General features: G+C 41.4%; 1 pseudogene; it reads right to left on the bottom strand.

Annotated features, from left to right (window-relative positions):
- Nucleotides 1-3,010: 3,010 nt before the first annotated feature.
- LOC103074217 (nuclear transcription factor Y subunit alpha pseudogene) lies at nucleotides 3,011-3,922 on the bottom strand (annotated as a pseudogene).
- Nucleotides 3,923-15,021: the final 11,099 nt, after the last annotated feature.

The following is a 15,021-nucleotide window of genomic DNA, read 5'->3' as shown; positions in this document are numbered from 1 at the left end:
CACTGCCTTGAGCATGTTTAAATCTCTGCAAAAGAGGGTAGATTACTGTTTCTCAAACCCTTTCATTCAAATACCTAAGGCCATAGAGGAATGAATGGATGACAGAAGACGTCCTACTAAATTAACCAATGCAAATTCAGACTTCTTTGAAATGTCCTGATTAACTAATGTCAATTTGGCATTCTAATTCATAGTATATACATTATTTAAAATATACAATTATTTTTAAGTTAGTTGCAAACAAAATGACTTGACTTCCTGCCCTGCAAACTTTGGGGAAAATTCATATTTCACAGAGATTTTTCTTATCACTTTTCAGATGCCCCCACCCTCCTGCCCCACTGGCACACAACCATGTGTCCATAGGGTTTATATTTTTAAGTTTAAGAAACGTTATTTGAGATGATTTCTAAGTTCCTTCTCAGCTCTAAATTCTGCTCACATCATGAATGGAGAAAACATTAAAATGAAACCTACTGGAAGATTAATGCATTTGTGGAAATGTGTAATTGAAAGGATCACTTAAGCAGGAAAAAAAGGTGGATAGGGAATAATTAACATCAACAGATTACATCCTCCCTGTGGTCCATCTGAGGAATATTCCTGCAAGTCTAATTACAATTAATACATCCTGATGAAGTAACACATGACTGCATTTTTGTTTTGTTTTGTTTTGTTGCCAATAAACCCCAGGAAGATAGATAATCTTTTTTTTTAAGCATTTTATAAATTTATTTTAAAAAATAACAATTGAAATGACATCAATGATCAATCACCTGTGCTCCCCCTACAGCTGAAGGGAAAAAATCTTATGTATAGTTGAGTCCCAAAGGAAAATTAAGACATTATTATCAGGCACCAATTAGCCAGAATAGTGTTGTTGGTCCAGCGGTATAGACACTGACATGTTCAATGTACCAGTGCAATTAAAATATATACATTTACAATTATCCTTCAAAAAAAAAAGAAAACACTCAAGAAGTGAAATAACTATGCATTAAAACAGTTATTCACTCATCCATTCACCCTTTTCGCATCTATGAAGCCATCACTACAGTCACAAGGACAAATGAATAAAAGAACTTCTAATAACAAAAAAATCCAAACCTCACCCCCACTTTGTGGGTTATTATGTGTTAAAATGACCACAATAAAAGGGCCATGAGCTACCTGAAATGGCAATGACAAAATGACAACTGAAGCATTTCATTTCAAATAAAACCAAACTCAAACTCATGAAAAAAAAATCTGCAACAATATGAGGTTGGTATTACTATGTACAAACTTACAGACACAAACAAATAGCATTTTAGAATGGTTGTTGGCTTAAGTACTAGAAATTAGGTCTGAGGAATTTCTTTCTGAACTCTGCATCTTGAAGATTCCTAAACAAACCAAAAGATATAAACTCTTCATTGCTTTCAGTAATCTATCATCTGAAGAACTTGGGGCTTACTGAATAAAGTTAACACCTGAAACTCACATAAAGAGCCAGAAGTTTCTAGTGAGTCTACAGGTCAACCCCTCCTAACATCTGCAAACCAGGACAGATGCCTAGATTCAAGGTACTAGGGAGAAACTTCACTTCCTGCTTTCTTTGCATAGCGCTGTACCTCTATTTTGTACCATTACAATGATTTCCCTTTGTGATGTTTTCTTTAGAGGGTTTGAATGAAATCAAAGAAAGAGCTAATCTCTACTCTTGGTATTTAAATCAAACCCAAATGTTCTTCAGAAGAATTACATTTTCCTTCTTTGTTTCCAAGAAAACAGCAACTCTTCTGAAATATCATCTTAGTTCTCCCAGGGTTCCACATCTAGAAAAGAAACATATGACTGAGGCACAACCCACTCTGGGAGTTGTGGCCCTGTTCCTGACCCTGCAGGAATCTCTATTTCCAGTCCGCAGTTTATCCCCAGAACATGGATGCAATGTGAAAACCTTTCCGCACAAGGTGTATGGAGAAAAGGGGAAACAAATGGAAACTAGAACCAAAGAATCAATTGCCTTGGGAAGAATGAGAATGTTCACTCTCCAGGGCCAGCACAAAGCACAGTAGTGAAGCCAACATCCACCTCAAGCTCTAGCAGGCCACATGGAATATGTCCGAGATAGCTTGATTAAATGTGCTTTCCAGAAATTGTCAAGGACGAAATCTCAACTACAAACGTCCTCAGAACTTCAGCACAGAAGTTCTATAATTTTGCTCTCTACTTAATAAAGGCAGTATCAAGGTCCAGTACACTCTAAATTGTCTGAAAAGTAACCACAGCAAGAACTACAGTCCATATGACCTGTCAACAGACAAGCAGACCACAATTTGTCAAAGCTAAGAGATTCAGCAATTTATATTTTTAGTGCTTGAGTCTATCCCCAGAGTTAGCTTTTTCTTGGCTGGAGTCCAAAAATACCAACCTATCATCTGGGTAGAAGAGATTCTTATTATTACCACAGATTAGATGAATGTATCTCAGAGAATTTATTGTTTCTGTATCATGAGATGGAGCTTCCTTGCCTGGAAACCATCTCTGAATACAAAGCGTCCATTAGTCAGCCTGAGATCCCTCATCAGAGGGATGGGTGCTGTTTGGAATCCATGGGAAGGAGTGGGCTACAGCTTCCCTGACTGCCGTTTAGGTTGAGAAAGTCGTTCTCCTCTGCTGAGATGGCTGGCTGGAATCACCAGTCAACATTAAGTGCTAGGTGTGGTACTGCTGGGCTGGCATTGGTCCCTTGCATCATCCCAATCCATGAAATGTCAATATCACCAACAGTCTGAAATAAGTCCTGACTGAAAGGGTGAGACAAAGGCTTGCAACTTCAATTTGCCAGATATCCTTGAAATTATAATACTGAGCTACTTATTGAAAGCTAAGTGGTTTCTGTCCTGTAGAAAAGGGCAGAATGTAATCGTCAGTGTCTCATTGGAAGAGTTGATCAGTTTCCTTGGAACAGTGGGAAGTAGTGTGAGGAACATGACCTTGATCAGCTCCATCTCATGGCCTGGGGTTAGGACACTCGGATTATCTGTGTCATAGCCTCTTCATCTGCTTGATTTGGATCTTGAATATGGGGACTACCTTTTTCCTGTAGAGAGAAAAATCATCCACCTTCGCCACTCTTCCGTGCCATGGCATGATGGTGCCAAGACTCATGCAGGTATTTCCTTCTTTCCGTTGCCTCTAATTTAGCCCGGGCTTGCCCCCTCTTAAGTATATGGTGGTACTGTTTGGCGTTCACATAGAGAAGCTCTTCTTCAAGCATCTCTGCCCCAGGGAGAGATGCTCTGGATAGCAGGCACAGAGCCACCACCGGGTACCATCATGACCATCACTCCTGAATTGACCACATTGCTTGCCACTGGTAGTGTCACAGTGACAGTCCCTTGCCCACCGCTGGTTGTGTTGGTATTGGCTCCGGTCTAAACAATCTGTGCTCCTGTCAAACTAGCTACAGGGATGGTGATCATGCCTTGCTGGAGAATGGTGCCATGTGCATTAACTGGCTGATAGATGATGGTCTGCCCTTTGGACGTTTGTGCCATTTGCTGCCCCTGGACAGCAGTCTGCTGTTGTGTCTGTGTCTGGCCAGCAGTGACAGCTGTCTGGGGCTGCTGGATGATGATCTGCTGGGTCTGGCCCTGCTGGCCCTGCACCTGCATAGATTGCTCACCCTGGTTCTGGATCCATCCGGGTGGGACCAACTGTATCTGCTTCAAACCCTGTGTCCCAGATACAGGTACTTGCATGATGGCTTGACCTTGCCCACCAGGAACAGCCTGGACCGTGATGGGTTGGCCAGTTGATGTGATTAACTGGCCTCCACTGACCTGTACCATTAATGGCTGTCCCTGACCTGCTGCTGAATCTGTCCAGCCTGTACAACAATCTGCTCTGTTGAACTGTTGCTGTTTGCTGTATACTGGTCCCTCCAAGTTAGAGTCTTGACCACAGTGAGTTTTACTCTGGAGATCCTAGAAGATTTCAAGATGCACTCCTTGGAAACATGGGGAGGTACAGCTGTATATAAGCAAAATGTAGATAAATCTTTCCCCAGATCTCTCTCCAGGGCTTCATGAATTCTGAATGCAGGGGCCTTCATGTCAGGCAAACCCAACACCCTCCCGTCCAGGGCCTGAGAAGCTGTGCCTAAGGGTCGGGGGAACGGGGACGCATCACATCCCCAACTGGCTCTGGCACCCTTCGAGGGTCTGGACCCCAAGATGCCTGCTCCCCAGGGTGCCTTCCCCGCATGGGGTGGCCCCCTGCAGGTCTTGGCTAGGAGTGCCCCGGGGTGCTTGCAGGCTCCAACCGGGGCTGTCAGCTGCACAGCTCGGCTAGGCTCAGCTCAACTCCAAGATAGATAATCTTGAAAGAAATGTAAAAATCCCCTTACAGCAAATTCCAACATAAAGAGAAATAAAAATGACATAGCAGGTAAATATTTTGAAATTAATTCTGTGTCTTATTTATGAATAAATCAAAACTAGTAATTGGATGAGACTGATACATTTGTCAAGGGCCTTTCTGTGTTCTATACCAATTTCCTATTTCCTTAACAATGAATTAGGGAATGGACCAGGCTCTGTGCTATCTGCAAAAGAAAGAGAAATGAAAGTGATGCAGTCCTTGGATATTTTTCTGTTTTGGAAGATAAACCAGGAGATGCTAGGTAAGAGGGCCAGGCTATGGTGGAGAGTGCATAACATGTAACAGAAGCCCTAATTTAGTCTAGATTATTTCACTTAGGGGAGGGGTTGGTTGTTCAAAAAAGAAAGACTATGAGTTGAAATTTGAAAAACAATTTCAGAAGGTAAACACATAGTGAACTATTATTATGGATAAAAAGCTTTCCAATAACAGGGAAAAGAATGTGCAAATATAAGAAATGTTTTTCAAAAATAATAGAGAGCGTGTTGTTCTTGGTAAAGTCTAACTGAATGTGATTGGTATAAAGTGCTTGTAAAAAAAAACAATTAAGGGGCTTCCCTGGTGGCAAAATGGTTAAGAATCCTCCTGTGCAGGGGACATGGGTTCGAGCCCTGGTCAGGGAAGATCCCACGTGTTGTGGAGCAATTAGACCCGTGCACCACAACTATGGTGTCTGCATTCTACAGCCCGTGCTCTGCAACAAGAGGAGCCACCACAATGGGAAGCCCGTGCACAGCAAACAAGAGTAGCCCCCACTTGCCACAACTAGAGAAAAGCCCAGGCGCAGCAACAAAGACCCAACGCAGCCAAAAATAAAATAAATCAATTTATAAAAGAAAGAAAACAATGAAAATGGAGCCAGAAAGATAAGCAGGAAAGGGCTAAATCACATAGACTCTTATAGATCAACTAATTATTTAATTTTATCCTTAAGTCAATAATGGAGAGTAATTGAATGATTTAGAAAATGGAAGTAGTATGGTGTTATTTATCTCTAGAAAGATCACTTTGGGAAAGAGGAGAGGGGATTAGAGGTTTAAAGAAGACATTTTCAGTGTCTACGCAAGATACAACAATGCTCAGAATTAAACAGGTATGAGAGTATAAAAATGCAGACCAACTTCAGAGGTCTTTCAACTTGAATCAACAAAACTTTATGATTAGATCAAGTAAGGGATGAGGTCAAAGAAAAGTAAGCCCCATGTGCCAACAGTGTGTCTGACTCGCTCCCTTTTTTTTTTTTTTTTTTGCGGTTCTTGGGCCTCTCACTGCTGTGGCCTCTCCCGTTGCGGAGCACAGGCTCCAGATGCGCAGGCTCAGCGGCCTTGGCTCACGGGTACAGCCGCTCCGCGGCATGTGGGATCTTCCCGGACCGGGGCACGAACCCGTGTTCCCTGCATCGGCAGGCGGACTCCCAACCACCGTGCCTCCAGGGAAGCCCTCGCTCACTTTTATAGATTCATAATTTCAGACAGTTTTTGACTCATTTAGGCACTTAGTATGTGTTAATTAAATTAAAGAATAAGTAAATAAATGGTTTGTGTAATTTTGATATTTACTGAAGGCATATGGGGGAGAAAAGATGCCGCGTGGACTTGTGAGGTGAAGAGTATGAGTCATCCCGAAGAAATTATTCAAGAGGCAGGTTAGAAATAATGACCCAGAGGATTCCAATTTCACAGTGCAGTGATCTGCATTAGACACACCCTACAGCAGATAAAAACAATAAAGTCTGAACAAATATTTTAAAAACCCAACTATTTGTAAGTACTTGAAAGTGAACCAAGAAGAATACTGAGATGATTTGACCACTGAAAGAAGGAAATGGTGTGTTCCCCTGAAGAGACTTTTCAGTGAGGACAGAGTCGAGAGACTAGAGGTCAAGCAGAAAGTGATGGTCATTACAGCGTGCAATGCAAAAGAAAGGAGATTAGGACTATCAGAGGAGCTGAAAATTGAAGGTTGGCATCCCAGAAAGGAGATAATGAAAGAAGGAATGTCCACAAATCTACTTATAAACTCTTAAAGCATCTGCTAACCACAAATCTTGGAGAGGATCTCCAAAGACATAGCTAGAGTTGAAAGGTTGAAATATTGAAGCAAATATTGCAACTGCTGCCCATCATGAGGGAGACAGAGTTTGGAGTTTGGGTTCTAACAAATTAGAAGAGCTTAGTAAGTACTGAAGGTTCACCACTAAAACAGACCTATTCTGACCAAAGTATTATTTATTGCAAAGTATGAATCTTGCAAACAAACTGTTGAGCAAAGGGAGCCTGAGAGAAAAGATGACATACTGTGTGGTTCCAATTATCTGAAGTATAAAATAGGACAAAGGTCATATGTGTTAGAACCCTTATGGGAGATGGCGGTCACTGGCTGAGCGAGACATGAGGGGACTTCTGGGGTGCTGGCCCTGCTCTGTTTTGCCATTGAGTGCTGGCTACACAGGTATGTTCAGTTTCTGGATATCATCTGGCTCCACACGAATGGCATGAACACTCTGCTTGTGTGCATGTTAGATTTCTAATTATTTGAGAAAGAGACACCTAAGAAGTACAGACTGAGAGCTGAGTAGCCAGGGAGCTAACAGGAACCATTTATTGCGGACAGGTGGCCAAATGGATGTACGCGTTAACCATGAATCTTTGCATATAATTATGTTGTTGATCTACATGATCAATGATAAAGACATTTAAATTGTATAAACCTATGAGCAATTCTAGAAATAATTTCTCTACAAGTCCGGGGGAGAATCACAGCAAGTAAGTCCTTGAGGAAGAGCAGGAGGAAGTAGACTTTTCGCTGTACTAGTTTCTCTGCCTTTGCTGCCTGGTTTACTCATCAGAAGGTGGTGTCACCCTGTCCATTATGTAGATGAGGAAATGGGGCTTAAAGAGATGAAGCATTTTGGCAAGCATCCTGGAGGCTGATGAGTGGTGAAACCAACATGTGATCTTGGCTGCGATGTCAAATCCTGTTCTTGATTCATCTTCCCAAGGCAAAATATATTTCTTGGTTATTTTGTTTTCTTTTTTTTTTTTTTAACACTTAGGAATAAAAACTAAATGGGTATGTTTCTCTATGAGGACATTTAAAGTGTGGAATATTGAAGTAAACTTACATTCTTAAAGATAGGGCATTTTATAGCCATTCCTTTTAATTTTTAATGAATTTGAGATCTGTAATATTCTAATAATTCAGAGGGTACTTTGCATATACTTATTGTTCACATATTTTCATACAGAAAATAGAGTTTCTTGATGGAATTATCTTGATGGAATATTCTCTTTTCATATGATTATATTCTATCTAAATAATAATATCTACCCTAATATAAAGTGCCTTAACTGCCAAACCTTACCATTCTTTCTATTTTATGTCAGTAGGTCTTGACTTCAGCTGCATAGCCAAATAACCTGAGGATTTTTAAAAATACTGTTTCTTAGACCCAGCATTAGCTATTTCTGATGTAATTTCAGGGAAGGGAGCAGACAGCCAGGTCTGAGGCCCACTAGTTTATGCGCTAAAAGGGAGGACTCTAAGCATCTCCCTGTTGTCAGCTGATATACAAACACTTCATTAAGTTTACTCTCTAGAGAATCTCTGAGGTGGGTATTTTGTCCTCAGGTCCCACACACTTTTTTTTCACTGTAAAAAAATCTCCATCATTTGTACTTCCCCTTAGGGTTAGGGTTAGGGTTAGTTACCCCCTCCAATCATTACCCAGCTGGTGTCTTCATGTCTCTACATCACTGTGAAGTGTGGCTGTGGACCATCATCCATTTATGTCGTATGTGCAGAAAAACGCAGGGCCTCTTTTTGTTTTTTTAACATCTTTATTGGAGTATAATTGCTTTAAAATGGAGTGTTAGTTTCTGCTTTATAACAAAGTGAATCAGCTATACATATACATATATCCCCATATCTCCTCCCTCTTGTGTCTCCCTCCCTCCCACCCTCCCTATCCCACCCATCTAGGTGGTCACAAAGCACTGAACTCATCTCCCTGTGCTATGTGGCTGCTTCCCACTAGCTATCTGTTTTACTTTTGGTAGTGTATATATGTCCATGCCACTCTCTCACTTCGTCCCAGCTTACCCTACCCGCTCCCCGTGTCCTCAGGTCCATTCTCGAGTAGGTCTGCGTCTTTGTTCCCATCATTGCAGTTCTATCTACAGTAGCCAGGGCATGGAAGCAACCTAAGTGTCCATCGACAGATGAATGGATAAAGAAGATGTGGCACATATATACAATGGGATATTACTCAGCCATAAAAAGAAAGAGAAAAACACAGGGCTTCTTTTGCCTACCGCTGTACACACCAAATCCCTTTCTCTCTCTCTCTATGGAAGGTCAGTCCTCCACCTGTGTTTGTCTCTTCCCATCCATGTCCTCCTGGACATCAGTCTCTTCTCCCTGCATAGGGCTTGTCGCCTCTGCCGAAGAATAAAGCAGACACTGAGCTGTCAGTGCAAATGCCGGGTCCCCCAGCGTGCCAATCTTGGCTTAGGCACATCAGACAGAGTTAATTTTAAAGGGATTTTAAACTTTATTCAGATCTCTCTATGAATTCCGTCTCTACAAGGGAAGTCACAGCTACTGCAACATCTCCCAGAATTCTCTTCCTCTCCTCGCCAATTACTCTATCCTCAGTGTCTGCTCCAAATCTCCTCTTTGACAAACCCCAAATTTTGTTCCTGAATGGTTCTTCTTCCCCTGGCCCAGCACGGCCTCCACCTACCAGGGCACCCCGGGCCCTGGCACCTGCACCCTACCTTGGCTCCCAGCCCAGGAGATCTCCCCTTTAACTTGTGTGGGGGGGGTGTGGCTGTGAGAAGGAGGAGTGCTTGTTATAAGAGAATCTTCCCTCAAACCTTCTACTGCCAAGCACCTTTACTCTTCACTGTCAGCAGCAGCTCTGGCCCCCGTTATCCTGACCCCTTCCCGATGTCCCTGCACATTTTCTGCAGTTACCGTCCTCTCCAGGCACCAACCTGGTCCTACCTGTCACGTACCTGGTTGATGCATCTGCCTGCAGCCTCCTCGTTAGATACTGTGGATCTCATTTGCCCTCCTGGCTTCTGGGACACTGGCTCTCCCGGTCTTTTTCTTTTCCTGCCCCTCTTCCTCCTCTTGCTTCCTAAATGCAAAAATCCCCAAAGAGCTGGTCTTCTCTCACACGTGTTTCTCCCTTTTCTGCAAAATCAAATATTATCATTTTTGAGAATGGCACTCTTATTTTTTTGTCTCTGCCTTATTCTCCTTCCCATTTTAGCCTCCTTGTTCCACCAACTAACAGACATCTGCTTGTGGATGTGCCTCCAGCATTGCTAGATCACCGTGACTGTTGTGATGCCCTCACATCCCTGCTCTGTCCTTTCCTCTGTTTCTCATTTTCTCCTGATGTCACCATGTCCAGCACACACATTGAACACTTCCAGATCCTCCCGTTTTCTCCAAACCAGTCACAGAGTCTTCTGAGGATTCAATTTTGGGATATTCCTCCTGTTTGATTCTTTTTGCACATTACCCTCATGTGGCATCTCATTACCTCTTGTCAGATTTAAGAAGTAAATCTCATGCTCGTAACCCTCATAATCCCACTCCTCACTGACACTTTAATATTTCTTTATAAAACCTCTAATCGTGTTGCACCTCAGATCTAAACATTTGCAGCAGGTCAGGCCCACTGGGAAGCAAGCTCTGAGGTGTAGTCTAGGGTGCAGGATGTTTATTAGGGGCGGCCTTTAGGACCTGTGCCTGTGCAGGTGGGAAAGCAGGAGAGAATGCAGGGAGAGGCTGAGATGTGAGCAGGTCCAATGCAGTCTTGGTAGACCCCTAGGAGCTCTGGGACTAGAATGGCCCTTGAGAGTTACCTCCCTGGACACTGAGTGGCCAGACCTTTTAATCCCCACCCTGGTCAGTCACCAATGCCGGGCAAGGACTCTCCCTGTGTAACCAAGTAAGACCCTATAGGGCCTTCCCTGGGCAGACATCACTTCACCCACATCCTCCTCCTGCCTCTTCTTTGTAGAAAAACTTTAGCCTCTGAGGCCTTATTCTCTGAGTTCTAAAGAGTAAATTTAATCAGAAAAGTGAGAAAATGAAGAAGCTAAGGAAAATAGTCAAGCAAGACAAAATAATGATAGTTTAGTTCCTTCTCAAAGGCTATAGATAATATTCTGAGCCATGTCCTTTGAGTTGTTTCGCAAATACTGAAATCCTCACAAGTTGGGAGAAGTTAACTACATGCTGCCCACAAGCACGTAGACCCCAGACTGGTTGGAACCAGAAGGTTGATGATGTTGACTCTTGGTTACCTCACCACCAACCAATCAGAAGAATGTCCACGAGCTGATCACACACTGCAACCCCTTTCCTCACATTGTCTTTAAAAACCTTTCCCTGAAACCCAGTGGGGAGTTCGGGTCCTTTAAGCACTAACTGCCTGGACTCTTTGCTTGGCACCTGCAGTAAACACTGAACTTTCCTTCACCACAACCCAGTGTCAGTAGATTGGCTTTACTGCACGTGGGCAAGCAGACCCAAGTTTGCTTTGGTAACACCTGCAGTTGAGGCAACCCCTGGAAGGGCTGATGGCTGGAGAATCTCTGTTGACAGCCCTCCTTGGCAAGTCTCCTGCTGAAGGGGGTCCTGGGCAGCTTATCATACTGGCTACTAGAGTCCTCAACGGCTCCCTATTACTTCCACGCCCTAATTTAAGCTCCTCAGCCTGGAGTTCATGGGCATCCATCCTGCTTCTAGTGCCCTCCCATTTCCCTCCTTCAAGACTCTGCCTTCAAGGCCATTGCTGTCATCACACTGAGGAACTCAGTATCGGGTCCATGAGACACGCACTTTTTCATCTCAGTGACTTACACATTTTTGCCCATTTTGCTAAAACTCCCTATTCAACCCTTCTTTTATCATAGAAATCTTATCTTCCAAGTTCAGTTCACATGACCCTTTATCTGAATTCTTCCCTGATATTCACATCTTGAAATGGTCTTTCTTTACTCTTTTCTCCAGTTAAAATGTGTATGATCTTAGTAAAATACTACTAATAATACTATTACTACTACTACTAATAATATTTAGTACCATTGCATTTCCTGCCATCATTGCCATTGCAATTTAACAGGGGCCATCTGTTCCCCAATCCCTACACCCAGTGCTGGTCACTTTCTAGTTTTTATAACAGTTATCAATGTTCTATTTCCCCTTGAGTGTACCCTGACATAACGTTACATCCTCAGTCATATCCAGCCCAATGCTTGGCTTAAAGAAGCCAGTCAACAGTAGTTTTCTGAATGACTGAATGTAAAAATAAATGTTATTCAAGAATGTATCACAATATTGACCTCTTTACTGTTCTGTTACTGGCCTGGAAAAAAATAATCTTTGCCGACTGAGAAGCACAAGAAGGAGTAGATTAATTCTGCATCTCAAGTCTGTAATTTCATCACTTTAAGAGCATCATAACCTTTAATCACAGCCTATAAAGACAACCATAGTCTCAGAAATACAATTAAGTGCCTAATGAATCCCACCTTTGTCAACAGGAAGAAAATGTGGTCCGATGAGCAAGTGAGTTTTCTTTGCTGTGCCCTAGGACAATGACAGAGAGTTGGGGTGAGTATAGATGGAGAAACAGGAGTAATTTAATTGTGCAGTACGGAATCATCCCAGCTTAATTTGTTGAAATGCTTTTTTTTAAACATCTTTATTGGAGTATAATTGCTTTACACTGTTATGTTAGTTTCTGCTGTATAACAAGGTGAATGAGCTATAGGTATAAATATATCCCCATATCCCCTTTCTCTTGCGTCTGCCTCCCACCCTCCCTATCCCACTCCTCTAGGGAGTCACAAAGCACCGAGCTGATCTCCCTGTGCTGTGCAGATGCTTCCCACTAGCTAGTTTACATTTGGTAGTGTATATATGTCCATGTCACTCTCTTACTTCGTCCCAGCTTACCCTTCCCTCTCCCCGTGTCCTCAATCCATTCTCTACTTCTGGGTCTTCCTTCCTGTGCTGCCCTAAGGTTCGTCAGAACCATTTTTTTTTTTTTTTTTAGATTCCATATATATGTGTTAGCATATGGTATTTATTTTACTCTTTCTGACTTACTTCACTCTGTATGACAGACCTTAGGTCCATCCACCTCACTACAAATAACTCAATTTCATTTCTTTTTATGGCTGAGTAATATTCCGTTGTATATATGTGTCACATCTTCTTTATCCATTCATCTGTCGATGGACACTTAGGTTGCTTCCATGTCCTGGCTATTGTAAATAGTGCTGCAATGAACATTGTGGTACATGACTCTATCTGAATTATGGTTATATCAGGGTATATGCCCAGTAGAGGGATTGCTGGGTCATATGGTAGTTCTATTTTTAGTTCTTTAAGGAAACTCCATACTGTTCTCCATAGTGGCTGTATCAATTTACATTACCACCAACAGTGCAAGAGGGTTCCCTTTTCTTCACACCCCCTCCAGCATTTATTGTTTGTAAATTTTTTGTTGATAGCCATTCTGACCGGTGTGAGGTGATACCTCATTGCAGTTTTGATTTGCATTTCTCTAATATTTAGTGTTGTTGAGCATTCTTTCATATGTTTGTTAGCAACCTGTAGGTCTTTGGAGAAATGTCTGTGTAGGTCTTCTGTCCATTTTTGGATTGGGTTTATTTATTTATTTATTTTGATAATCAGCTGCATGAGCTGCTTGTATATTTGGGAGATAAATTCTGTGTCAGATTCTTCATTTGCAAATATTTTCTCCCATTCTGATGGTTGTCTTGTCATCCTGTTTATGGTTTCCCTTACGTGCAAAAGCTTTTAGGGTTCATTAGGTCCCATTTGTTTATTTTCATTTTTATTTCTATTTCTCTAGGAGGTGGGAAAAAAGGATCTTGCTGTGATATATGTCATAGAGTGTTCTGCCTACGTTTTCTTCTAAGAGTTTTCTAGTGTCTGGCCTTATATTTAGGTCTCAAATCCATTTTGAGTTTTTTTTTTTTTTTTCTGTATGGTGTTAAGGAGTGTTCTAATTTCATTCTTTTACATGTAGCTGTCCAGTTTTCCCAACACCACTTATTGAAGAGGCTGTCTTTTGTCCACTGCACATTCTTGCCTCCTTTATGAAAGATAAGGTGACCATATGTGCATGGGTTTATCTCTGGGCTTTCTATCCTGTTCCATTGATCTATATTTCTGTTTTTGTGCCAGTGCCATACTGTCTTGATTACTGTAGCTTTGTAGTATAGTCTGAATCAGGGAGACTGATTCCTACAGCTCCGTTTTTCTTTCTCAAGATTGCTTTGGCTATTCGGGGTCTTTTATGTTTCCATACAAATTGTGAAAAAAATTTTTTCTAGTTCTGTGAAAAATGCCTTTGGCAATTTGATAGGGATTGCATTGAATCTGTAGTTTGTTTTAGGTAGTATAGTCATTTTCACAATGTTGATTCTTCCAATCCAAGAACATCTCTCCATCTGTTTGTATCATTTTTAATTGCTTTCAACAGTGTCTTATACTTTTCTGCACACAGGTCTTTTGTCTTCCTAGGTAGGTTTATTCCTAGGTATTTTATTCTTTTTGTTACAATGGTAAATGGGAGTGTTTTCTTGATTGCACTTTCAGATTTTTCATCATTAGTATATAGGAATGCCAGAGATTTCTGTGCATTAATTTTACATCCTTCTACTTTAACAAATTCATTGATTAGTTCTAGTAGTTTTCTTGTAGCATCTTTAGGATTCTCTACGTATAGTATCATGTCACCTGCAAACAGTGACAACTTTACTTCTTCTTTTCCAATTTGGATTCCTTTTTTTTCTTTTTCTCCTCTGATTGCTGTGGCTAAAACTTCCAAAAATATGTTGAATAATAGTGGTGAGAGTGGGCAGTCTTATCTTGTTCCTGATCTTAGTGGAAATGTTTTCAGTTTTTCACCATTGAGAATGATGTCTGTGGGTTTGTCATATATGGCCTTTATTATGTTGAGGTAAATTCCCTTTATGCCTACTTTCTGGAAGGTTTTTATCATAAATGGGTTTTGAATTTTGTCAAATGCTTTTTCTGCATCTATTGAGATTATCATATGGTTTTTATCCTTCAAGTTGTTAATATGGTGTATCACATTGATTGATTTGTGTCTATTGTAGAATCCTTGCATTACTGGGATAAACTCCACTTGATCATGGTATGATCCTTTTAATGTGCTGCTGGATTCTGTTTCCTAGTAGTTTGTTGAGGATTTTTGCATCTATGTTCATCAGAGATACTGGCCTGTAGTTTTCCTTTTTTGTAACAACTTTGTCTGGTTTTGGTATCAAGGTGATGGTGGTCTTGTATAATGAATTTGGGAGTGTTCCTCCCTCTGCTATATTTTGCAAGAGTTTGAGAAGGATAGGTGTTAGCTCTTCTCTAAATGTTTGATAGAATTCGCCTGTGAATCCATCTGGTCCTGGGCTTTTGATTGTTGGATGATTTTTAATCACAATTTCAATTTCAGTGCTTGTGATTGGTCTGTTTATATTTTCTATTTCTTCCTGGTTCATTCTCAGATGGTTGTGC

The sequence above is a fragment of the Lipotes vexillifer genome, unplaced genomic scaffold, assembly GCF_000442215.2.
Source record: "Lipotes vexillifer unplaced genomic scaffold, Lipotes_vexillifer_v1.1 scaffold1885, whole genome shotgun sequence".
Classification (NCBI taxonomy): Eukaryota; Metazoa; Chordata; class Mammalia; order Artiodactyla; family Lipotidae; genus Lipotes; species Lipotes vexillifer.
Note: the sequence above shows the minus strand (reverse complement) of the source record. Positions and strands in the feature narration are given on the sequence as shown.